Source organism: Pongo pygmaeus, chromosome 15, assembly GCF_028885625.2.
Source record: "Pongo pygmaeus isolate AG05252 chromosome 15, NHGRI_mPonPyg2-v2.0_pri, whole genome shotgun sequence".
NCBI classification, from domain to species: Eukaryota; Metazoa; Chordata; class Mammalia; order Primates; family Hominidae; genus Pongo; species Pongo pygmaeus.
In genome coordinates, this window is record NC_072388.2 from 80,665,522 (window position 1) to 80,692,533 (window position 27,012).

Below are 27,012 nucleotides of genomic sequence, written 5' to 3' on the forward strand. Positions count from 1 at the left end.
TCACTCCAGAGATATCTGTTGGTTGATGAAGACATATTATTTTGTATCTAATTAGAGAGATAAGACATAAAGAAAAGATGCCCAACAATGCAATACTTAAAAAATTGGTACTAAATCAGAAGGCACAGTGTAACTGTTAAAGAACTGCTGAGAAGGTGGCTGTCTTTGGGGAGAAAGGGTATGAACATTTTCCATAGAGAAGGGGAGATTTATGCTAAATGGCTAAAAACCAGGCATCAAATTCCTTGTGGATCCTGGAGGTAGAAATCAATTTCAAAGTTTAGACAGACAGATGGCACAAGTCTTGTTTGGCTACTTTCTTACTGCAACAGGTATTCAGGGCTTTGCAGCCTTACTTTGTTATACAGAATGGATTGCCGTGAGACTTCGAAGATGTAAGTCTGGGGACTGTAGGCAGAAAGCAGCAAATGTTTTCTATATCAAGATACAAACAGCTTTATTTCTCAGGGCAGATTATGTGAGAGTGATGGACACACTTAGGTCCAGGAGTCTCTCCATTAAGTATCGGTGGAGCTTGGGTCACCTTCTCATGCCCCTTTTCTTCATCTCCTCTCTCCTTTGCTCTGGGCTTGGACATCCCTATAGGCCAAGCATGGTGCCAGGTGCTAGAGACATAGAAATGAGAAAAAAATATGGTATCTCTCCTGGAGAGACTAGGTCAGTGGAGGAGGGAGACATGAAATCAGAAAAGCGACAATGCTCTGGGTGCCATAATAGATGTAAATAAATAACTGCTGAGAAAGCTGGGAGCTCCAGGGAACGAAGGGCCTCCACAAATTGGGAAAGATGTCTGAGTGCCAAACTTGTGCTTAGTGTGGTGAACAAATGCAAAGATGCAATTGCCATGAGGTGAGTTTGCTGCCTCCCCGCCTGGAATCTGAGGCACGCTGCTTTGAGATGCCTCTGCAGTGTGCAAACGAACACTGCATGTCATTAGCATGGGGGAAAAAAGAGTCCATGCATTTTCTTTGTAAAGGGACCTTATTAGTTTTCTATTTTGCTATTGTAACCAATTACCACAGATGTAGTGTTTTAAAACAACACAGATGTATTCTTGTGTAGTTCTGGAGGTTAGAATTCCCCAAATCAAGGTTATCAGAGGGCTGTACTCCTCCAGGCGGCTCTAGGGAGAATCCATTTCCTGCCTTTTCTGGCTTCTGAAGGCTGCCTGCTTTCCTTGACTCGTAGTTTCCTTCCTCTATCTTCAAAGCCAGCGGTGTAGCATCTTCCAGTCTTTCTGTGTCTCTGACCCACCTGCCTTCCTCTTATAAGGACCCTTGGGATTACATTGGGTCCACCTGATAATATATGAGAATTGCCCCATCTCGGGATTCTTAATGAAATCATATCTGCAAAGTTTCTTTTGCCATATAAGGTAATATATTTATCGGTTTGGGGCATTAGGGCATGGACATCTTAGGGGGGCCATTTTTCAGCTACCACAGTACCCAAGTGTTCTCCTGAGAGCTGGCTTCTGCTTCCTCTCTCCTCTCCCTGATTTCTCAATTACACTATCTGGATCTATCCACAGAAAATGTGGAATGGAAGCATAGCTCAGTGGGTTCTGGATCCAACTGCTAGTGCAGCAATGGACAACTGAACCTTTCAGAGCCTCAGCTTCCTTATCTGTAAAGTAGAAATAATAAAGGTGATTATTCATTGGACTGTGGTGAGGAGTGAATGAGGTACCATATATAGTATATATTTTTTTGGTTCAGGAGTCTTGCAATGTAGAATGTGTTCAATTAATGTTGGTTATTTTTGTTATAATTATTAGGAAGCAGGGAAAGGATCTAGACAGAGAAGAAGAAGGTCTCCCCAAAACCTGAACTGTACTTAGAACTCAGCTTTATCTTGGTTTAGTTTCATAAAAGCCAGTTCCCACTAACTCCTTCCCTCATCATCCTGGGTATAGAAAGTCAACTTCTTCAGGTTGTCATCACCCCATCCCTGCACTCCCAGTCCAGCTTCGGGGACCTACAAAAGAAAGGGTCGCTTTAAGGCTTTCAATGTTGTGGGAATTTTAATGCTAGATGCTCTTTGGAAGCATCCCTCCATTTATCTTCTGATTTTAGCCTGGTATTATGTGGAAAACAGTCTCGTTAATTTATTCACTCCAATATGTGCCTATCTGATAGCTCGGCAACCCTGTATCTTTTTATAAATGTTGGTCATTAAACTAATAAAATCTCTGAATGGTGAGATTTCAAGAGGAATAACAAAGGGAGACAAACATAATCTGGAAATGTAGAGGAAAACATATTTGGGCAATATATCTGCCTGGTTATTAGGTATGTTTTTGCCTAAGGGTGCCGCCCCGGCAGTTGGTTGCTCTGAACTATTCTTGCTTTTTCAACTTCTTCATTCCTCCAATTTTGTGAACCTACATTTTCTCTATTTCAGTTTTGTCAAAATGGTTGCAAAGCTGAGTGAAAACTGGGAGGAATGGGTTATTTAGCACCTGGGATTGGAGTGATGGTGGGTGTCTCTTTGTAAGAATATTGTAGATCCTGAGTTTTTAAGTAAAGGGCCTGCCTGGTCTGCAGTTTGCTTCCTGTTTATTTTCCTCTGCTTTAACTAGAGACGTTTTAAATTCTGCTCGGTTATTAAATATCCCATATCTCAGGATCACACAAGCAGCTATAACTTCAAAAATTTTATTAATTTTTTTTTGAGCTATCTTTCTGCAAATGAAATGTTACAGTAATCTTCAGGTACCAGGTTTGATAAGCCCAATAAGGATATGGAATTTGCACCAGTGGCTGTAATAAATGACTAGGAAGCACATGGGGTTTTAAACTCTAAAGAATCTCTCAGAGGAGAGGAGACGGTACATTTATTGATGGTGCAAGGTGTTAGTTGGAAAGGCCTAAGAATCCCAAATCCCATTCAACAGTGAAGAGACCTTGCCAGGTCCCAACAGATATGACTTGCTTTGGAGTTATAGGGGGTCCTTCCTAAAGGGTATAATCAGAGTTTGCATCAGAACTTTCACTGATGCACAATTTTATCTGTAGCAGAGAATTTTGATGCCCTCTTTTACATGGATATCTGAGAATGCCTTAAAAATATTAACTGATGGTTCTCCTAGCAGTCTAAGATGATAGTAAAAGTTATCATTGGGCTAGGTGTGGTGGCTCATACCTGTAATGCCAGCACTTTTGGAGGCTGAGGTGGGCAGATTGCTTGAGCCCAGGAGTTCCAGACCAGCCTGGGAAACCTGTTGAAACCCCATCTCTACAAAAAATACAAAAGATTAGCCAAGTATAGTGGCATGTGCCTGTAGCCCCAGCTACATGAGAGGCTGAGGCAGAAGGATCACTTGGGCCGGGGATGTTAAGGCTGCAGTGAGCCCTGATGGTGCCACTGCACTCCAGCTCAGGCGACAAAGTGAGACCCTGTCTCAAAAAACAACAACAACAAAAAAACAAAACAAAAACACACACACACACACAAAAAAAAAAACAAAAAAATTGGTTGAGCATCTATGGCCAAGTGCTTTTAATACATTTTCTCTACTCCTCCACCAAGCTCTATAAGAGGTGGATTAGGACTCTTACAGCTAAGGAAAGCAGCACTCAAGATGATTAAATAATTTGTCCAAGTCACATGATACTAAGCTATAGAACTGGGATTTCTGGAAAATTTGGCTGCAGAGTTGTTAGTGGTGGAGGACTGCATTAATGCTCTCTACTTTTGGAAGATAAAGGGTAGATTAAATTTCGGAACAAGTAATTTGAAAAACTACTCATTTAGTTAAAAACAAAGTAAAATAAAACCAAACTCCACTTAATTACATTAATAATGATATGATACATTATATAGTACAGTACTTTTAAAACTGTAGTTTGCAACCAGATGGCGAATCATGAAATTTACTTAGTGTATCACAAACACTTTAATTTTAGGGAAAAAGGATAATATAAAATAGAAAAGCAAATACCAGAGAGTAACATATGGCATAGGATGAGTGGCTTCTGAAAACATATGTGTATATGTCTGTGTATATGTCTATTGGGGCAAAAGGGAAAATGTATTATTTTACTCTGAGTTGTGGTGAAAACAGTATGAAAAACACATAAGGGATTTCCTTAATAACACTGACCCTCATCTATCCATTTTTTTAGAAAAGGAAAGTTCCCAGTCTTTGCTTTTTGAAGTTACCATTGCCAATGAAACAACCCTCCCCGTGTGTGGTGTGGCGCAGTAGTCTGAAGCAAGGTCCACTTTCACAGGGAACCTGAGGGGTCAGAGAATTGCTTGAAAGGGACTAAACGGTCAGCCAGAGAATTGCTTGAAAAGGACTAAACAGTCGTGAGCAGCTGCCTATTGGGTTAATAGATGTAAACGGTTGGCTCCTAGGATGATTCATTGATGAAACCTTTTGATTTTCATTGTCTTTGTCTTGGTTATTTGGTTTAATTTTGGTTACGTTGTACTTATATGAGTGATATAGTTTGGATATTTGTCTCCACCCAAATCTTATGTTGAATTGTAATCCTCAGTGTTGGAGGTCAGGCCTGGCGGAAGGTGTTTGGATCACGGGGGCTGATCCCTCATGGCTTGATGCGGTCTTTGCAACAGTGAGTTCTCAGGAGATCTGGTCATTTAAAAGTGTGTGGCATCCCACCCCCCCAACTGCTACCCCTTGTTCCCGCTTTCACCATGTGCCATGCCAACTCCCTCTTTGCCTTCCACCATGATTGTGAGCTTCCTGAGACCTTATCAGAAGCAGAGCAGATGGCTGGTGCCATGCTTCCCACACAGCCTGCAGAACTGTAAGCCAATTAAACCTCTTTTGTGTGTACATTACCCAGTTCAGGTATTTCTTTATGCCAATGCAAAAACGACCTAATACAATGAGCATACTTATGTAAGACTTCATTTATTTGAAGAAGGTATGATACAAATAAATACATCAAATACACAAATGTCAATGTATCTCTAATTCATTTGATGTTTACTGAGTACCTGTTTTTGCCTGCCACTATGCTAAATGCAAGAAATGGAAAAAAAGGGTACCCCATGATCGATGTTTTGGATGAGTTTATATGGTTATAGAAGAGGTACATACATAAAGAAATAATAACACAAAAAATGTGGTGCACACTCTGGTGGATGCAAGTTCGGAAGGACACCAACAACCTAGCTGTGTGAGCATGTATGTTATGTGTGTTGTGGATGGAGGTGGGAGAGGGGTCAAATGTTTAGCTATAGAAGCCTTCTGGTAGATGATGGCTGGGGCTCATACAGTGCAGACGTTTTCAAACTGTAGAATGCATCAAAATGTCTGGAGTGCTTGTAAAAACACACTGCTGGGCCCTACCTAGAGTGTCTGATTCTGCAGATCTGAGATAAGGCCTGAAAATTTGCTTTTCTAACAAGTTTCCAGGTGGTGCTATACTGTTGGTCTGGGGACCATACTTTGAGGACCACTTTCAACACGATTTTAGCTGCAGAAACTTCCTTTTTTCATGTGAAGTCTTATATGGAATATTCAAGTATAAAATAGAGAAAATGGAGATGGCTGGAAGGAGCCCTCAGGCTGTCTCTGGCCTATGCTCTTCCATGGTGCTGGCTCCTAAAACTCCTTTATGGAATTCCATTTTTAGAAAATCACAAATCTAGAGAAAAATCTAGTTCTACAATTTTGCAGTTTTCTCCTTGTTTCCTCTCCCAGTTCCTCTCCCCCACCCCCACTGAGTTGAATGAAGTTGTTTGAAAAAGAAGCTGTTTGAGTGATTTTTAAAGAGCCCTGTAGATCAGTAGGCAAAAGTTTTGGCAAAGAATATGTGGATTTCAGTTTTGATTTCTGCTTTTTTTAAAAAAATTAATGTGTATGTTCTTGGACATTTTCTTCCAAAACTTTGCTTTTTGATCCTTTATTTAGAAAAGTTATGGCATTTGTTTACATAATCTATAGATACTAGCATGCCATCATAATCTTCTGAAGACTGCTTTAACTCTGCATTAGTAAATACCAGCGTGAGAAAAATGCTTTGGGTAAAACACATAGCACAGCTTGAAAACTCTTTCTTTGAGGACCACTTAAAGTTAGTCCACAGGAAGGCACTGTCTATTTGATGCCTAAAGTCTTGATGTAAATGGAAAAAATTGATTAATTATCCAGATATGTAGAATGTTAGAAAAGGTTTAATAATTAATTGAGGTGTTCATTGTCCAGCCAGATGTTTTGCATCACAGAGCAAATGTAGTTCATTTTTTGAAGTGGAGAACTGGCTGTAGTATAAACCTTTGTGTCCATATTAACAATCTGTAACTCTAATCACCAAATAACCTTTCACTGTCTTCATTTTCATCATTGGTTGAAATGAAGACTGTACTGCAGAGAAAAAAGATTTCCACATTGGGGAAAAAAACACGAACTCTTGATAGCTTGCTTTGGGACAATTTCAAGTTTGGCTTTATTAGAATATTTATGTTGTCTTGGTGTAAACATTGTTATATTTATCAAAAATTAAGGGTTTGCAAAAGCCTGGAGTTTTAACTAAGTTTTAATAAATACTTGGAAGCTTGGATGCTTAGCTGAAAGTTGTCCAAACTTCTTGTCTGGTTTGGGACTGTGCAAGACTCATCTATTAAGGTACTTGGCACTTTTGCTTGGAATCAAGAAATTCAAAGGTTTGTAGAAATAAAAATTGATTATTAAACAAAACATGATCAGTATTTTATGAAATGTCTAGGTCTAGCCTACTTCCACACAGTTTGAGATGCTTATTATATTCTATTCACTATGTCTATCTCTGATGGCAACATTAATTCATTTTGAGTTAAGCCTGGAGCCCGATCATTTTTAATTTTACAGTTTCACCAAGTTATTATTTATACAAGATACAAAAATGATGGGACCAGGTTACTACCCTTTGCTAATTTGCATCTGTTTTTCATTTTCTAAAATCAACTGGTGACATTGGCTAGGCAGTGGTGGTTAGCGTGTTCTAATGTTTATAGAAGCCACTGTTCAATTTTATTTCTCTAGAAGAGGGGGCACTTCTGCCACAGAGACGTCTATGAGAGATCCATCAGTGATCATTGATTTAGAAAAGCACTCACGTACTCTCTTGCAGTTGACAGAGATGTGTGGAAACCTAACACATCTGGAAGAACATCAGTCCTTAAAATTAGTCAACATCTGGGAATGTAACCACCCAGGGTTGACAAAACTGGTGATTAAATGTGATGGAAGTTCACCATCCATAGACAAGTACAGAGTAACTAGCTGTGAATTGTGAGAACATACATGCATCTTGCATACTATAATGAGCCATTAGCACCCAGCTTGCCTGAGTTGGAAAGCCATCAGAACACTGAGGTATGTATGGCGACGTTTTCAAAGCTTTTCCAATTTGTTTTTCTTTCAGAGCAGTGTATAAAGCCACACTATGAATTCAGACAGAGCTAAACATAAAGTCTAGCCTCTCTTGCTTCCTCACTCCTTATCCTTCATGTTTCAACTTGCCATTTTTATTTTCTGGTGCCATGCTCATTCTCAATCCATTTTCTTTTGTGTTTGAGTGTCAAATACCAACATTGCTGCTGCTTCTGGGTCTTTCCTCAGATGTATTTTATCACCCTTAGGGCAATTTTAGATGCCCCATAACATTAGCCAATACTCATATTTTATCTGTTTTAAACATAGAAAATAATTCACGTTATTAGATAACCATTTAATTACTCTTTAGCAGAACACAGGCTGAACAATAATGAAAATGATTTAACAGCTTCTCTCTCTTCTGTGATTTGAAAACCCCGTTATTTTACCCTTTTCTTTCTGTTATTTCCCCTTTAAGTTTCTCTCTAGGATTTTTGTAGCTCAAAAGTTCAGCACAAAACCACATAAGAGACATGCTGTTTTGACTTTTATCTTTTCTTATTTTTTCCTTGCTGGAACAAGAAAATCAGTGCCTTGTGGCTAAATGAGAAAGAAGTCCAACTTTCTTATTGAAGCTGAATTTGCTCCACTAGAAGAAGCGGTTTTGTTGTCCGCAGTTAATGGCTAAAGACAGGAGGTTCACAAAAGTTATTCCCACCACTTCGTGTTCAACAAAATCTTACAAAATGCTACAGATGTTTCAAAATGAAGGAAGTAAAATCGTGAAAAACCTTAACTGTGTTCTCAGTAAGCACATTCTAAAGCGCATCCTTGTGGGAAGTGTCCATGGAACAAACTCTCAACTTCATTGAAATAATAGAATTCGTGGTCCTATCTGTTGTGCCTTTAAAATCAGGTGTCCCCACCAGCTGGTAGACAAAGAAGAACCTCACTGAGAATGAAAAATTTCATAAAGCTTTCAGAAGTTGCTGACCCCTGATTTAATCACGAATATCGAGCGTTTAGGGAGAATAGAGAGAAAAGATCTTTGAACTAGTGCGAGGTATTGAGTTGACACTCCAGGAAAAAGTGGTGAACACTTTGATTAACAGAACCTGGAGCCTCATTCTCTAATTGAGATGTACCTTTTGGAATGGGAGAAAAGCACTGAACCACAAATGTGATGAATGTAGTAGGCCTAATTCTCTAGTTCTTTCTTTTGCTCTCTTCCTTTTTGCCTTTCTGCTTTTTCCTTCTTGTTCCAATTTTCTCCTTATTATTTCCCATAACTTTTTAGACTTATGTTCATCTTTCATTCATATATATATGAATTCTTTGAGAATGAGGTTGGAAGAAGACTTCTGCATCAAAAAGCAAAGTTTTTGTCGGCCAATTTAAATAGTTTGTACGACTAGCAGCAATGAAGAAAGACACATATTCATGTCAACACTCTTTCCTAGTGCCACTTCAATTACTGAAGAGTCTGCAATCAATTATGTGATAAAACATTTTCTAATTGATGGGCTATCTGTGTATGTTAGTCTATCATAATAGATGAGCTCTTAAGATAAAACCATCATGTGGAACTCTCTGCCTGCCAAAAACAGGCTTCTGCCAAACCATCTGATCGATGTTATAGAATTTTCAGGCATTTATACTCAGAAAAGTGACTGTAGAAAAACAGAAGCTTTACACTCAGCATATTTGCCCTCTCTCTCCCTTGCTTCGAGTCACATCTGCTGATTTCATAGTTTGACACTTTTTTTAAAAAGAAATTCTTGTTAGCTCAGTTGAGCTTGTTGGATCCCATCCAGCCTCCCAACCTTACACACTAAATCAACAAAGTTCAGATCAGGCTCTCTGTTAAGCAGGAAGAAAGAAATAAGCAGAGAGGAGCATGGAAACATTGTACTGAACTCTGGTAGACTTGCAGAATAATTGCACTAAATTGACCCCTCACACTTTGAACCCAGCAAACTTGTGTGGTATTCATAGTCATATTGTGGAAAGTGCAGTGTTGAACTGGACTTGGTTCAGACCATACCCCTAACTACGTCTAGGATCGCAAGTGAGCCACAGAACATCTCTGTTCCTCAGGTTTTTACAAAATATAAAAGATGGATTGTGAAGTTTTTGAGGACACATTTCAGCTTTGTATTTTGAAAATCTCAGATGACATCCTTTGAAAACCTTTTTGATTCTAAACTTGGTAGCATTGCATTTAATTTCTGAGATTCCGTGTTCTGGTTATTATGTAACAAACCACCCCAAAATTTTGTGGCTTATAACATTAACAGCACATACTTTGCCTACAAATCTGCAATTTGGGCAGGAACCTGTGAGGACAGTCATCTCTACTCCAGTCAGCATTACCTAAGACAGCTTGAAGGCTGGAGGCTGGAATTATCTGAAGGCTTGTTCACTCTTACGCTTGGTGGTTCATGCTCACTGCTTAGCTGAAACCTTAGCTGGGTTTTAGCCAGTGTTCCTATTGGCTGGTATATCTAAATGTCACATTTTTATGTGTTCTGAGCGTCCTTACAACATGGTGGCTGGGTTCCCAGAAGAAGCATTTAGATAAAGAAAGTTAGGAGAAAGTTGTATTGCTTTTTATGAGCTAGTCTTGAAAGTCATGCAGAAGTCCTTCCTACCACGTAGTATTTGTCCAGGAAGTCACAGAGGTCTGCCCAGATCAGCAGAAAAGGAAACAGACTCCCCTCTTGATGGGGGTTGGCAAGGTGCTGGAAGAGCAAATGAGACTGGAAAGATTGCCATGGCCGTTTTTGGAAAACATAATCTGTTACATTTTGCTTATACAGTCATAAGCCATATAATAATGCTTGGGTCAATGACAGACTGCATATACAATGGTGGACCTGTGTGATTATAATGGAGCTGAAAAATTCCTATCACCTGGTGGTGTTGTAGCCCATTTTAACGTTGTAGCACAACACATTAGTCATGTGTTTGTGGTGACGCTGCTGTGCACAAACCTACTGTGCTGCGCTGCCAGTCAGACAAAAGTATACAGTAATGTCCTAGGCCTTCACATTCACTCACCACTAACTCACTGACTCACCCAGAGCAACTTCTAGTTTTATAAGCTTCCTTCATGGTAAATGCCCTAGACAGGCATTCCATTTTTAATCTTTTTTACCATATTTTTACTGCACCTTTTCTATGTTTAGATAGATTTAGATACACAAATACTTACCATTTTGTTACAGTTGCCTACAGCATTCAGTAAAGTAACATGCTATACAGGTTTGTAGTCTAGGAGCAATAGGCTGGACCATATAGCCTAGATGTGTAGGAGGCTATCCAATTTAGGCTTGTGTAAGTACACACTGTGATGTTTGCACAACGATGAAATCACCTAATGACACAGTTCTCAGAATTTATCCCCATCAGTCACTAAGTTATATATGACTGCATTTGAATAAAACTACTATCGCTGGTTTCTCATCAAAAATTTAAAAAGAATAAAAGAGTGATTCTATATTCTGAAGTCCCCGCTTAATGTCCCAATATGCCTTCTCTCATTTAATCCTCATTTTTACAAATGAGGAAACTGAGGCAGGAGGCACTCAAGTAACTTACATAAGCCCTCATAACAGTCAAGTGCATAATGGAAGGGTGGCGTTGAGAATCAAGCTCACCTAGTTTCAAAGCCTATGCTGCTTCTGCTACCCCACACTACCTCACTCATAAAACTCTTGTTCTCATGTCTCAGCTTTATTTTTTTGCTGAAAGAGTGTAGAATTCAGATGAGATTTTAGGTGGGACTTATGAAGGAGGAGAGCTGCCAAATATGTCAACAACAGAAGCAACTCTGTATCTAAAATTTGATTTTGCACAAGAATTGACTGTTAATATCCATTTTTTTTTCTTTCACTGGAGAAGGCAAAGCAGGACGGTAGTCTGGCTGCTTACTGGTACAGTAAGGATTGGAGAGAATAGTGAAATGTGTTTCTGATTCATAGCTGATGGTTTATAGGACCATAATGTGAGTACAAAATTATACACGAGTGTTGAACAAGGGCTAATGATGAATAAGTACATAAAGTGTCTTCAGAGTCAGATATAGGACATGGAAGAGTAGACTAAAGCTGGCCAGTGGCCTGGACTAGAAGGGAGTCTTTTGTGTACATTGGCCAGGCCCATGTAAGGGAATGGAGCAGGAATTGCTTGTCCCTGGATTAAGTTCTTCTACTGAACTCGTGTGTCAGGCACGTGCCCAAGATTGTCAGCAATTTTAAACAGAGGACTTTGCAAAGGCCCTCTGCCTACACAGGGTAACACTGTTGACACTTGCTTACCCCGTTCATGTAGGAAAAGCAAAAACCAACATCAACAACAATAACAAAACAAAAACCGGCTTACTTGATCCAAGAATTTTTTTATCTATTTGCCATTGAATTGACCCCACCAACAGTGTTATGGTATCATATGAACACAGTCTTCTGAAATTGACCGTCCCTTGTTTCTTTCTCCTTGCATATTAGCTATAGATAAATCTATGGTCTTTAGGAAATTTATTTTAAGAATTTTTGGGCCAGGCACGGTGGCTCATGCCTGTAATCCCAGCACTTTAGGAGGCCAAGGCAGGTGGATCACAAGGTCTGGAGTTTGAGACCAGCCTGGCCAATATGGTGAAACCCTGTCTCTACTAAAAAATACAAAAACTAGCCGGGCGTGGTGGCGCGCACCTGTAGTCCCATGAACTCAGGAGCCTGAGGCAGGAGAATCACTTGAACCCGGGAGGCGGAGGTTGCAGTGAGCCGAGATTGCGCCACTGCACTCCAGCCTGGGTGACAGAGTGAGACTCTGTCTCAAAAAAAAAAAAAAAAATTGTTTTTGTGACAATAGGTGGTCTGTTAAAAACCCTTATGAGTTCAGTTGACAAAATGTTTTGCTTTGCTAAAAACATCAGCACACTCCTCAAACGCAAATGGTCTCCCGAAGACAATTTGTGAGTCTTAATTGTGGAATTTTCTTTTTTTTACCGTGTGCTTGTAGCAATCACAATAGCTTCCTAGCTCAACATCTGGAAGCACATTTGGCTTCATTGTTAGAAAATAAATTAGCATCCCTGTTCATGAGTAAGAGACTGGACAGTGGGGACTGCATCTCTGGTTGACAGACCAGTCATCCTTGACAACAAGGAAAAAGCTGAAATGCATCTCATTTCTGGCATTCGTGCACATCTCTCAGAACACCGGGTTTACTCAATATAAAATGGACTTTTGCCCTGGGATGTGGAGCAAAAGATGACACTAATTGGAAATTGGCATCCTGGAAAACATTGTCAGAGTCATCTCCTCCAGGAAAATAACCATTATCTTGTGCCAGCACTGAACTGTGGGCTCCAAGGACCTGCCCGTGTCTGCTCACACCTGTTCCAACATGGATGCCAATAAATGGGGGGTCAGGAGGAAATTAGACACACAGAAAAGCCACCAGAAGCCAGAGGGCCCTTTGAAAGTCTTTTGGAATTGTAGTAGATTGGACAAATAGGGGATGACCTATGTAGGTGTATTTGGCTGTGGTCATGACCATTGAGAATCCCATATCAATAACTAATCTGAACAAACTGAACTGTAAAAAAAAAAGATTTTTATGGAGCCAGAAATAGATACTATGAAAGAGACAGAGGATTTAAGTAACCAATATGTTTTTAAAAATATTGCAGCCTTTTCTTTTTAAATTAGGTGTGATATACAAATATGGAGATTGAAATATGCATATGTATTTGCATTAGTATAAATAGATTTATACCCACTAGTATCTTGTGCCATCTCATGAATTTGGGCAGATTGTAAGTCAAATCATGTCCCAAGAAACATAAATTATGCACACATATAAAATGGAAAACATCACAATTAGCATAAAAGAGGATGTTAATTCTAACTGTTAAGCACCAGTAATATAAAGTGATTACACATTGTGATCACACTTTTCTTATTTTATCTCCCTACCTTACTCTCATACAGGGTTCCCAAAACTTTTAATTTTATGACTCCATAAGATGCAGAAGTGAGAAACAGATAATAGATCACTGTTGTGTAGACAGCAGAGATACTGCTTCTTTTTCACTATGGTATATTAATTCTTTTTCCTACTATTTAATTAGTTAAACAAATGTTTAGGTTCAGAGACTGTGCACTGAGCACTTGGGATACAAAGTATACAGGCCACTGTTAGCTGTTTATCAGATTATTATACCACTGTCTTCGCCAAGGGTCTTGCTTCTGGTCTCACCACTTCATCATTACACCTCCTCCTAATTCGTTCTTCGCATTACAGTTTGTTATATTTAAAAAATGCAAATTCTATTATGTTACTTGCATGAATGAAACTCTTTAGTGGTTATCAATTGGACTCAGGATACAGTGCCAACTCCTTGGCAGAGCACCTGAGATTCTCATGAGAGGGCTTTGGCTTGTCCTCCATCCTCACCTTGGGCCACACTCAGCATACCTCTGATGTGATGTCACAGTTAAACAGAACTACTTGCAATTACCTGAAAGCATCACATGGTTTCTTATCTCTAGGTCTTTGAAAAAGGTGTTACCCCGACCTGGGCTGCCTTCTGCCCCTCTTTGTGTAGTTAATGCTTACTCATCTTTCCTGTCTCAACTGAGATACCATTTCCTTTGGGAAGTCTTCCATTGCTTTCTTCCTACATTGCTTCAGTTCACATTGGCTTAATCAAGTACCATCTCTTGGTAAATAAAATGATTTATTTCACAATTCACTAGAACATGTATCATACCTTTATATCTTTCTCAGTTAGTCAAGTTTTAGATTAAAATATAATAAATCTATGCACCTCTCCTTATTTGTTTTGTCAATGTTTGTGCACATACCACCAGTATTTATTATAGCTTTGTTCAGATTGTCGTATTTATTTAGCACTTACTATAAGCAAGAACAACTTTTCATCATCATCATCATTTAATCGTTAAAACAATTCTTTGAAGTAGGTAGTATCACTGTCATTGCATTTTCAGCTACGTTTAATTAATTTTCCCAGTGTTATAGAAGCGGCAGAACTAACATCAGAGCCTACTGTCTCATGATACAGTATTATAAGTTTCTTCTTCTGTCTCTCACAATTTAAGATTTAACTTTTTGAGGTAAGGAATAATGTCTTAATCATAGTTATGTCTCCCATCAAGCAGCACATTTTGAGAGCATAGAGAATGATTGAAAATAAAGTTCTTTGCACTTGTCCTTAAGTTGCTCATAGGACTAGAGGGCAGACACCTAAAATAATAATTTGATATAATGAGATAAATGTATTATTATAAATAGTTGCAGGGCCCTATGATATGAAGAGGAGGGATACATAGCCCAGAATTCAACTGCCTGGCCTTGTAGAAGAGACAATGTCTGAATTGAATATGAATGCACTAACTTATGATACACATTTTCACTAAATTTGTATCTAGTAGCAATTCAGGTAAAATAATCCCCTTTATGAAAAAAATTAAGGATAAACCAGTTATAGTTTGGTAAAGGTGACAGATGGAGTATGGAGTTATTGGTAATGTTTTTGAAAAAAAATGTTTCATAAGCTGATATAACATTGTCAAGCTATTGTTAAAAAATGGCAACATGTTATTATCAAGGGCTAGATTTTCTGTAGCTTTTTTGTTTTGGCACTTTTTCTTTAACTTTTTTGTTTTTGCATTTTTTATTTCACAAATGATTTCATGAGACTCTCAGGTGCTCTGCCAAGGAGCTAGCACTGTATCCTGAGACCAATTGTTAACCAATAAAGAGTTTTATTCATGCAAGTAACATAATAGAATTTGTACTTTTGAAATATAACAAACTGTAAGGCAAAGAATGAAGTAGGAGGAGGTGTAATGATGAAGTGGTGAGACCAGAAGCAAGACCCTTGGCTAAGAGACTGGTACAATAATCTGAGAAACAGCTAAACATAAATTATATATACATATAAAATGGAAAACATCACAATTAGCATAAAAGAGAATGTTAATTCTAACTGTTAAGCACCAGTAATATAAAGTGATTACACTTTGTGATCACACTTTTCTTATTTATCTTCCTACCTTACTCTCATACAGGGTTCCCAAAACTTTAATTTTATGACTCCATAAGATGCAGAAGTGAGAAACAGATACAGATCACTGTTGGGTAGACAGCAGAGATGCTGCTTCTTTTTCACCATGCCATTTTAATTCTCTTTCCTCTATTTAATTAGTTCAACAAGTGTTTAGTGTCAGAGACTGTGTGCTGAGCACTTGGGGTACAAAGGATTTTTATGGTTTTAGGTCTTATATTTAAATCTTTAATCTATCTTGAGTTAATTTTTGTATAAGGTGTAAGGAAAGGGTCCAGTTTCAGTTTTCTGTATACGGTTAGCCAGTTTTCCCAACAGCATTTATTAAATAGGGTATTCTTTTCCCATTGCTTGTGTTTGTCAGGTTTGTCAAAGATCAGATGGTTGTAGATGTGTGTTGTTATTTCTGAGGCCTCTGTTCTGTCCCGTTGGTCTATATATCAGTTTGGGTACCAGTACCATGTTGTTTTGGTTACCGTAGCCTTGTAGTATAGTTTGAAGTCAGGTAGCGTGATGTTTTGTTCTTTTTGCTTAGGATTGTCTTTGGTATACAGGCTCTTTTTTAGTTCCATATGAAATTTAAAGTGGTTTTTTCTATTTCTATCAAGAAAGTCAATGGTAGCTTTATGGGAATAGCATTGAATCTATAAGTTACTTTGGACAGTATGGCCATTTTCACGATGTTGATTCTTCCTATCCACGAGCATGGAATGTTTTTCCATTTGTTTGTATCCTGTCTTATTTCCTTGAGCGGTAGTTTGGTCACTGGCACCTACGTGAAACTGAGAGCTGCTGTCTTTGGTCCTGATGGCAGTTTTTACAGAGATGCTCATGAGGGGTGTGGAGAAAGATGGGAGAGCCTGAACATTTTCTAAGATTTAGAAAAAATTCTCCTCTCTCATTCATTTAACTAGTAAGCCTTACCTTTATTCTGCTAAGCCTAGGAACATAACTTGGAAGATTTTTCTGGAATTCTTGTCTTTTTAATACTGACCATATTCTTAGATGAGTGGTTCAAAATGCTTTCTTCCTTAGTTTTGCATTTTCCACATTGATTTCTCCATAGTCTTTGTATGTGTATCATGTTAGGGAGTTTCATGTTACATTATTCCTTCGTGTTCTTTTCTCCACAGACATCATCAGTTCAGCCTCTGTGAATTTAAAAATAAATCAAGCTGTAATTAACCTATTTATGTAAATGAAAAATTCTCTATCACATCTCCTTTCCTCCCCTACAACAAGGTATCTGCTCCTCCTGTTTGTTCTCAATAACAAAATTCCTTGGACTGATGATATTATTTGTCAGCCAGCATGGAAGAATACTGTGAGTCATCGTATTTCCTGCTACCTGTTTCTATCCTTTTTAAATATATGAAGCTTTTGCTCATCTCTTTATTTCCTTAATATTTCCCTCATTATAGGTCAGTAAGCTTCACACCAGACACTATCTTTCTCACCAGTTTACTCACTCCTCCTTTAACTTTCTTTAGACAAATCACAGATTTATTTTTGTTTCCCATTCTTTTCCAGTTATCTTAGAAATATTTTTCTCCCTCTCTTTGTTCCACTTGTGAGAAAAAGGGGGCTAATCCAGACTATTCTATATAGAGTATTGCAGGCAATATCTCTATAGTAAAGAGGGTGAAACCTGGAAGCTTTGATGTGGAATTAGGCAGAATAAAGAACCAGTGCCTTGAACTTCTAAACCCAATGAAAATACACAGTAAATGCATTCAGGGTCTTTGAAAGTCAATGTTTGCTTCCTTATCTTTCTCTAATTAAATCTACTCTCACAGAACAGAATCTTGATTTTTGTTTTGTGTTTCTCTTTGCTGTTTCAAGGATATTGTTTGCTACAATTGCTCTAACACAATTGTACAATATTTCAGTTCCCATTGAGGTTAAAAATGCTTTTGCTAACTGGACCCTTACAGATGATGCATAACATTTCATTTTGTCTTTGAGGTCAAAGCAATCAGCATACGACTTTTTGAAAACATTTATTTCCATCAAGGGACTACTGTGTACTAATTTCTTATGCTTGATTAATTTTATTAAATATTTTATTGCCAATCATTTATTTTCAAAACTGAATGCCTCCACTTCATTTGCATCAAACAAATAACTACCTTAATAGGTAGATTATTGACACTCCAGTTTTTAATGTCTATTCATTTATTCATATGGCAATTCTTTACAACAGTTATTTGTAGAATGCTTAGTACATACCAGGCATCATGCTAAGTCCTGAGACAGAGATATTTAAGAAATCCAAATTTCAGGTGCTCACACTCCAGTGGAGGATGTCAGATGAGTAAAAAGAATTATAAGATAGTGACAATTATAAGATAGTGACTAAATGATAACAGAGATACAAAGTGCCCTAGGAACACAGAAGAGGGTACTAACTTATGCACTGGGGTCCAGACCTGGAAACTTTATTCTCAGAAGGGTTTTACTTGTATGGTAGGTGGTGGAAAGAAACTGACAATTGTAATGTAACCTTGAAGAATTAACCTCACTGGACTAATAGCTGAGCAGTGATTTCTAGGCCTGATTGTCATACATCTGGTGTAGTAGTATGGGCTTTGGAATTAGACACTACTTACTAAGTAGTGGCCCCTCTAAGATTCAGTTTTCTTATCTACAAAATGGGAATGATGACACCCGCCTCATATAATATGGCTTGAATGAGATAATGATGTTTCTATCTTTTCTTTAAGCCCCTCCTGATGGAATTTAGAAATAACAAGAGTAGTGGAAAAATTGAACTCTGATAATCACACTTGGTAAACTCAAGCCCCAGGTTAAGCAATTTACATACCTAATTCTTTAGATCATCATCACAACCTTATTAGGTACAGATTATTATTTCTATTATCTTCAATTAGCAAGAATGAAAATGAGGTTTACAAAAGTTCAATGATTTGCCCGAAGATGTGATTAGTAAAAGATATTGCAAGAGCTTGAATTTACACCTTCATGGCACTGAAGTCCAGGTTCTTACCCACTCTTTTGCTCTCGTTCCCTGTCTTGGTTTATTTTGATTGATGAATATGGCCACACTTATCTCACATGTTTTGTTCCCAGACAGAAGATTATGGTAGACATTAGATTATACTTTCCATGGGTACATGCACTATGTGTGTTTTGCTAAGCAGAATTGTCATGATATTGCACAGAATCTAGTACCAAGATGGCACACCTATTTGTAAAGGTGCAGGCTATGCTGATGTAACAAAGGGACTCTAAAACACAGATATTTATTTTCCTCTCACATAATAGTTTATGGCTGGTAGGTAGGCTTGACTTTGCCATTTTCAGTAAGTAGGCAAGAGTGAGAAGTCCAGGTCAAGGATTTTCTTCAAGGTAAGTGATGCTGAAATTGCCCCCACTCTTTCCACTCAGTTGCCATTAGTGCATACTTAGGTCACACACCTGTAAGATCAACTGGAAAATGTAGGTTCTAGTTGGACAGCTACCTGCTCAGGAAGGAAGTGTGATGGTTCATTTTAGGTGTCAACTTGACTGAATTCAGGAATACCTAGCAACTTGGTAAAGCATGATTTTGGGGTGTGTTTGTGAGGGTGTTATCAGAGGAGATTAGATATGAGTCTGAAGGATTAGATGGAGAAGATCTGCCCTCAGTGTTGGCATGAACCATCCAATCTACTGGGGGCTGGGAGAAAACAAAAACAGAGAAAAAGTGAGTATGTTGATTTTGCTGCTGGGGCTGGGATAACTTCTTCCTCTCCTATTCTAGGACAGTCACTCCGGGTTCCCCAGCCTTTGGACTCCAGTGCTTAACCAGAAGGCCCCTTCAGGATTCTCAGACCTTTGGCCTTGGACTGAGAAATACACCATTGGCTTTCCTGGTTCTGAGGCTTTTGGTCTTGGACTGAGCCACGCCGTCAGCATCCCACGGTTTGCAGCTTGCAGATCGCCTGTCTTGGGACTTCTCAGCCTCCGTAATCATGTGAGCCAATTCCCCTAATAAATCCTCTCTCATATATTTATATTTATCTATATATATCCTATTGGTTCTCTCTCGCTGGAGACCCCTGAGTAATACTGGAGGTGAGAATAGATTTGGGGATACTACTAGCAATTTCCATTACAGTGCTCAATGAATATTTATGGAATGAATGAATGAAGACAATCAAAGCATGTAAGTCAACCTGGGCCCCAATGAGATCAAGGCAAAGGTGTTAGTTTGATCCACTAGCTTAGAAATCTGCGCCAGCATGCCAATGTGTCTTTCCAGCTAATTCTTGCCAAAACACATCTTTAGTCAGAGCTACCTATTGTAAATATCTCTTCACTATAGTGTTTTCCTTTAATCTATGACTGTCAACTTTTCTCCTGAATGTCAGAACGGGATCGAAGCCACAGAAGAGTTTATTAGAGCTCCATGGATTATGCTGCCCTCTTAAGGAAGATAAAGTGACAGGTTATGCAGTACTTATTTATATTACCTGTCAGAGACTCTGCATCTGGGGGCAGAGAGAAGATCAGGAGTTTTAGCTGGTTATTTGTGATTCTCTTTCACAACTACCTTGTGAAACTACCTTGTGTATCTCTGACATTGGCAAAATATAGTTTTAATTCTCCTAAAGAGAGTGCTGGAAGTTTATTCCCTATGAACTTCTAGACTCTATCAGATCAGTATTCTGAGTGGGAAGTCTATCCTAGCAACTTCTTTTCTGCAATGTGACATTTTCTTTATCTGATTAGAATTTTTTTTTTAACAGCCAGTGTAGGAGCCTGTATAGTGTGATGTCCAACTGGTGGCAGATAATTTGTCCCACATAGAGTGTGACCACTCTTCTTTTTTTTTATTATTATTATTATACTTTAAGTTTTAGGGTACATGTGCACAATGTGCAGGTTAGTTACATATGTATACATGTGCCATGCTGGTGTGCTGCACCCATTAACTCGCCATTTAGCATTAGGTGTATCTCCTAATGCTATCCCTCCCCACTCCCCCCACCCCACAACAGTCCCCGAAGTGTGATGTTCCCCTTCCTGTGTCCATGTGTTCTCATTGTTCAATTCCCATCTATGAGTGAGAGCATGCGGTGTTTGGTTTTTTGTCCTTGTGATAGTTTACTGAGAATGATGATTTCCAATTTCATCCATGTCTCTACAAAGGACACGAACTCATCATTTTTTATGGCTGCATAGTATTCCATGGTGTATATGTGCCACATTTTCTTAATCCAGTCTATCATTGTTGGACATTTGGGTTGGTTCCAAGTCTTTGCTATTGTGAATAGTGCCGCAATAAACATACGTGTGCATGTGTCTTTATAGCAGCATGATTTATAATCCTTTGGGTATATACCCAGTAATGGGATGGCTGGGTCAAATGGTATTTCTAGTTCTAGATCCCTGAGGAATTGCCACACTGACTTCCACAATGGTTGAACTAGTTTACAGTCCCACCAACAGTGTAAAAGTGTTCCTATTTCTCCACATCCTCTCCAGCACTTGTTGTTTCCTGACTTTTTAATGATCACCATTCTAACTGGTGTGAGATGGTATCTCATTGTGGTTTTGATTTGCATTTCTCTGATGGCCAGTTATGATGAGCATTTTTTCATGTGTCTTTTGGCTGTATAAATGTCTTCTTTTGAGAAGTGTCTGTTCATATCCTTTGCCCACTTTTTGATGGGGTTGTTTGTTTTTTTCTTGTAAATTTGTTTGAGTTCATTGTAGATTCTGGATATTAGCCCTTTGTCAGATGAGTAGGTTGCGAAAATTTTCTACCATTTTGTAGGTTGCCTGTTCAGTCTGATGGTAGTTTCTTTTGCTGTGCAGAAGCTCTTTAGTTTCATTAGATCCCATTTGTCAATTTTGGCTTTTGTTGCCATTGCTTTTGGTGTTTTAGACATGAAGTCCTTGCCCATGCTATGTCCTGAATGGTAATGTCTAGGTTTTCTTCTAGGGTTTTTATGGTTTTAGGTCAGACGTTTAAGTCTTTAATCCATCTTGAATTGATTTTTGTATAAGGTGTAAGGAAGGGATCCAGTTTCAGCTTTCTACATATGGCTAGCCAGTTTTCCCAGCACCATTTATTAAATAGGGAATCCTTTCCCCATTGTTTGTTTTTCTCAGGTTTGTCAAAGATCAGATAGTTGTAGATATTTGGCGTTATTTCTGAGGGCTCTGTTCTGTTCCATTGATCTATATCTCTGTTTTGTTACCAGTACCATGCTGTTTTGGTTACTGTAGCCTTGTAGTATAGTTTGAAGTCAGGTAGCGTGATGCTTCCAGCTTTGTTCTTTTGGCTTAGGATTGACTTGGCGATGCGGGCTCTTTTTTGGTTCCATATGAATTTTAAAGTAGTTTTTTCCAATTCTGTGAAGAAAGTCATTGGTAGCTTGATGGGGATGGCATTGAATCTATAAATTACCTTGGGCAGTATGGCCATTTTCACCATATTGATTCTTCGTACCCATGAACATGGAATGTTCTTCCATTTGTTTGTATCCTCTTTTATTTCATTGAGCAGTGGTTTGTAGTTCTCCTTGAAGAGGTCCTTCACGTCCCTTGTAAGTTGGATTCCTAAGTATTTTATTCTCTTTGAAGCAATTGTGAATGGGAGTTTACTCATGATTTGGCTCTCTGTTTGTCTGTTATTGGTGTATAAGAATGCTTGTGATTTTTGTACATTGATTTTGTATCCTGAGACTTTGCTGAAGTTGCTTATCAGCTTAAGGATATTTTGGGCTGAGACAATGGGGTTTTCTAGATATACAATCATGTCGTCTGCAAACAGGGACAATTTGATTTCCTCTTTTCCTAATTGAATACCCTTTATTTCCTTCTCCTGCCTAATTGCCCTGGCCAGAACTTCCAACACTATGTTGAATAGGAGTGGTGAGAGAGGGCATCCCTGTCTTGTACCAGTTTTCAAAGGGAATGCTTCCAGTTTTTGCCCATTCAGTATGATATTGGCTGTGGGTTTGTCATAGATAGCTCTTATTATTTTGAGATACATCCCATCAATACCTAATTTATTGAGAGTTTTTAGCATGAAGGGTTGTTGAATTTTGTCAGAGGCCTTTTCTGCATCTATTGAGATAATCATGTGGTTTTTGTCTTTGGTTCTGTTTATATGCTGGATTACATTTATTGATTTGCATATACTGAACCGGCCTTGCATCCCAGGGATGAAGCCTGCATCTGATTGGTGTACCTGAAAGTGACGGGGAGAATGGAACCAAGTTGGAAAACACTCTGCAGGATATTATCCAGGAGGACTTCCCCAATCTAGCAAGGCAGGCCAACATTCAGATTCAGGAAATACAGAGAACACCACAAAGATACTCCTCGAGAAGAGCAACTCCAAGACACATAATTGTCAGATTCACCAAAGTTGAAATGAAGCAAAAAATGTTAAGGGCAGCCAGAGAGAAAGGTTGGGTTACCCACAAAGGAAGCCCATCAGACTAACAGAGTGTGACCACTCTTCTTTGTTGTCCAAGTATATGGCAGAGTTTTTAAAATTTCACTGAGTCAGTAGTCAGAATTACAATAGACTTTGTGAATGTAGAAGAGGCAAAGCCACAGATCTGGGGGGACTTGTAAGCGAGGCGGTATTCTTCAAAACTTACCAAGGTGGAAACTTTCTCACTTGTAAGGCTGAAAAAATAAAGAATAACTACGGAAACCTTATATCTCTTTAAGCTCTTTCATTCCTAAGAGCTTAAAGTGACACTCTAGACCTACATCTCATTTATTTTCACAACAACCCTGTGGAGTCAGAGGCTAGTTTTTCTTCACTGTTCATGCTGTTCAGAGGGAAGTGCTCGGATATAGACATGTAACCTGGACAAACTTCAGATAGCCCAATAAAAGAAGAGGGCCTAAATTTTCCATGAATCAGGATTTTAGATAAATGTAGGCCTGAAGATCAAGAACGACTAGCGCCTCCAAAATATCAAAATATCAGTAGTTGTGATAAACAAAACAAAACAGAACAACAACAACAAAAAACCTAGTTCCTACAAAAGTTGCTCTCTTTTTTAGTCTTTATTATTTTTGTAAGAATATTATTATAAACATGTGGTCATGCAAATGTTTGATGGGTATATCATAATTCACAGCTTAAGGAAAGGAGGTGGGCAGAAATTAATTGATTTGTTCAAATGGCATTAGCAAACAAAATTTCCAATTTCTGATTTCCATATGTTTCCATAAACTTGACAATTTCTAGAGTTTGCCAAATAAATCCATGAAATACCAATAGGTACTATTTGTTAAGTGGATACAATATACTAAAGTTTGTGTCCCTTCCAAATTCATATGTTAAAACCTCATCATGAATGTGTTGGAACTAATAGGTGGAGCCTTTGGGAGGCAATTAGGTCATTAAGGAGGAGTACTGATGAATGGAATTAGTGCCCTTATAAAAGAGATTCCAGAGACCTAACTAGTTCCTTTCACCATGTGAGGACACAGCAAGAAGGCATCATTCATGAACCAGAAAATAAGTCTCACCAGACATCTTAATCTGCTGTTACTTTGACCTTGTACTTCCCAGCCTCCACGACTGTGAGATTTTTCTGTTGTTTATAAGCCACTCAGTTTATGGTATATTGTCATAGCATACTGAACATTCTAAGACATTATGTGAATAATTATTATGTGTATTAATTACTATGCTAAATTTTTTACATAGTATGATGGACTGAATTATGTCCCCAGTAAAATATATATGTTGAAACCCTAGCCTCCAATGTGACTGTTTTTGGAGATAGGGACTTCAGGCAGGTAACTAAGATTGAACGAGGGTCTGGGTGCAGTGGCTTATGCCTGTAATCCCATGCACTTTGGGAGGCTGAAGAGGGTGGATCATCTGAGGTCAGGAGTTCAAGACCAGCCTGGCCAACATGGCGAAACCTCTACTAAAAATACAAAAATTAGCCGGCTGTGGTGGTGAGTGCCTGTAATCCCAACTACTAGGGAGGCTGAGGCAGGAGAATTGCTTGAACCTGGGAGACAGAGGTTGCAGTGAGCTGAGATGTGCCACTGCACTCCACCCTGGGCGACAGAGCAAGGCTTTGTCTCAAAAAAAAAAAAAAAAAAAAAAAAAAAGATTGAATGAGGTCATAGGGGTAGGGCCCTAATCTGATAGAAAAAGAGACTCCAGAGATCTCTCTCTGTCTCTCCTCGCATGAGCACAGAAGAAGAGCCACATAAAGACACTGCAAGACAGAGGTCCTCTGTAAGCCAGGACAAGAGGCCCCACTAGAAACCAACCCTGATGACACCTTGGTCTTAGACTTCTGCCTTCCAGAACTGTGAGAGTATGTATTTTTGTTGTTTAAATCACCCAGTCTCTGGTGTTTTGTTATGGCAGTCCCAGTAGACAAATATATAAGTAGCTCAATTTAGCTTCTTAGTGGAAATGTGGTATTATTTTAGAAATTCAATATAGTGACTAGCAGTAAGGCTGTAGATCCCAGTTCCCTGACCTCCAATCCCAGCCCTACCACTTTCTACACATGTGACCCTGGAAAGTTCTCAATCTCTCTATTCACATGATTTTTTCATCTGCAAAATGAAAGTAATAAGTATCTTTCTTATTGGGTATGGAAAGGGTTAAATGCATTAATGTTTAGTATGATAGTGACAGGCATAGAGAAAACACTCAATATGAATAAGCTATTTTTATTAGCCCCATTTTCAGATGGAGAAGCTGAGGCCTAGGGAGATTAAAGATCAAGATCAAGATTATTCAGCTACTAAGCTACTAATCTGGGAAGTACCATTATTAGAGCCAGATTCCTTATTTTTAGAAACCAAGGCCTTCATCTTTATACTGTGTTGACCTTCAGGCAAAGCACAATCAAATGAGATATGCAGTTAAATTTTTTTCTAAATAGACTAACAATCTAAACATTTTGCAATTTGCCTGCTTGCATTGCAGAGCCAGAGCTCTAGTGGGGCATTTTGAACCACTTTACCTTGCTAAAATCACCAGGGCTTTGAATGTCAGGCAGGAAGAAATCTATTATTTCTCCCCAACATAATCCCAACTTGCTTTCTCTTGTTTCAGCAGTTCTAGGAAATGTCCAAAATATAGGGTAAGCACTCTGGTAAGTGCTTAAAGTATACGAGGAAATTTAGCTATAGAAAATGCTACATAAAAAACATTCAGTGGGCACTGAGAATTCCAAGGTAACGTTAGTCGTCTAAGTTTTTTTACTTCATTCCACTGGGCAGTGAGACCTAGATAGGTTTGTAAGACATTGAGAGATGTTGGTCTCTTGGCAGCTTATTCATCTCTATGGTAAGTACTGCATACTGGGAACAATTAGGAAATTCCTCCCATCTTTGTCACAGGTAAAGCATTATCTCTGCCCTCTTGGTTGGATTTCTGTTGGCTCTGGCCTTGGTTCTCTGGTTGCTTATGGTATGATTTGTAAGACGTGACTCACCTTCTGGAAAGCTAGAGACCATGTAACTGTCGACTATTCAATATACTCTTGACCTGAGACCCTCATGCATGTTAAGTGCTCTTTGGTGTGGCCAGAGGGAGAGGAATTTAATTGCTTTGGCTTATGATGGGCCATCTTCTCTTTGCTCTTGATGTTTTGCCAGAGGCGCTCAGTTGATCTTCCACGATCTCGTCTCTGTACACACTTGGTCCTCCAGCTCCTACTTCTCTTCATAGTATATCGTTGTGTTTCCATCATGTAGCACATAATAATTATTTGCTGTACTTCAAGGTCATTGAAGGTAGGAAGTATATGTATATATTGCTATATATATTCATATATATGTACACACACACATATATATAGTCTAGATGCTATGGGCTATGCTGGGCATTGGAGATAGTTTCAAGGCACTCAAAATGTATATCCTGAATGAATGCACCAGTGAAGGGATTAATGGGTTCTACTCAGTTGCTGTTGAATAAAGAGGACCTAGCAATATACATTTCCATGTTATAGGATATTGGAAGATAAAGGATTGAATAGATATTTATATATGTGCACTTCTTTGAAACATGGCCAGAAGTCAGTATCTTCTCAGGCCAAATGGCAATACTTAAGAACTGGATAACTTTCAAATTTGTAGGTGCTGGAAGATAGTAAGTATTTTGGCTTAGTTGAAATTCTCCAGCTTCTTCAATTGTCAGAACTAAATGCTATTCTGAGAAGGAGCTCTGATGTCCCCATGGTAACAGGGCCCCATTAAAGGCATGACATCACAAAGCTGTCCTTGTTTGAAGACACTTGGGAATTTCAGGTATAAACGGAAATACTGTTAAAGGCAAATTATACGTACATATTCTGTGTAATTATGTGCACATGTATAGATATGTGTAATTTAGCCACATCTCTCATTTAGTTTTGTTTATCATTAGGGTTTTTAGTGACTTTAATCTCAGATGTGGATATAGCTCCAGGTGCTTAAATAAAAGCTCATTTAAATTTTGGAGTAAATTTCAATTCCTTTGCTTATTTACTTATTATTACTCTTAACACAATGAAGAGAATGTTGATTCTTAACATAACCTCTGAAATAGACACATATACTGTCTGTA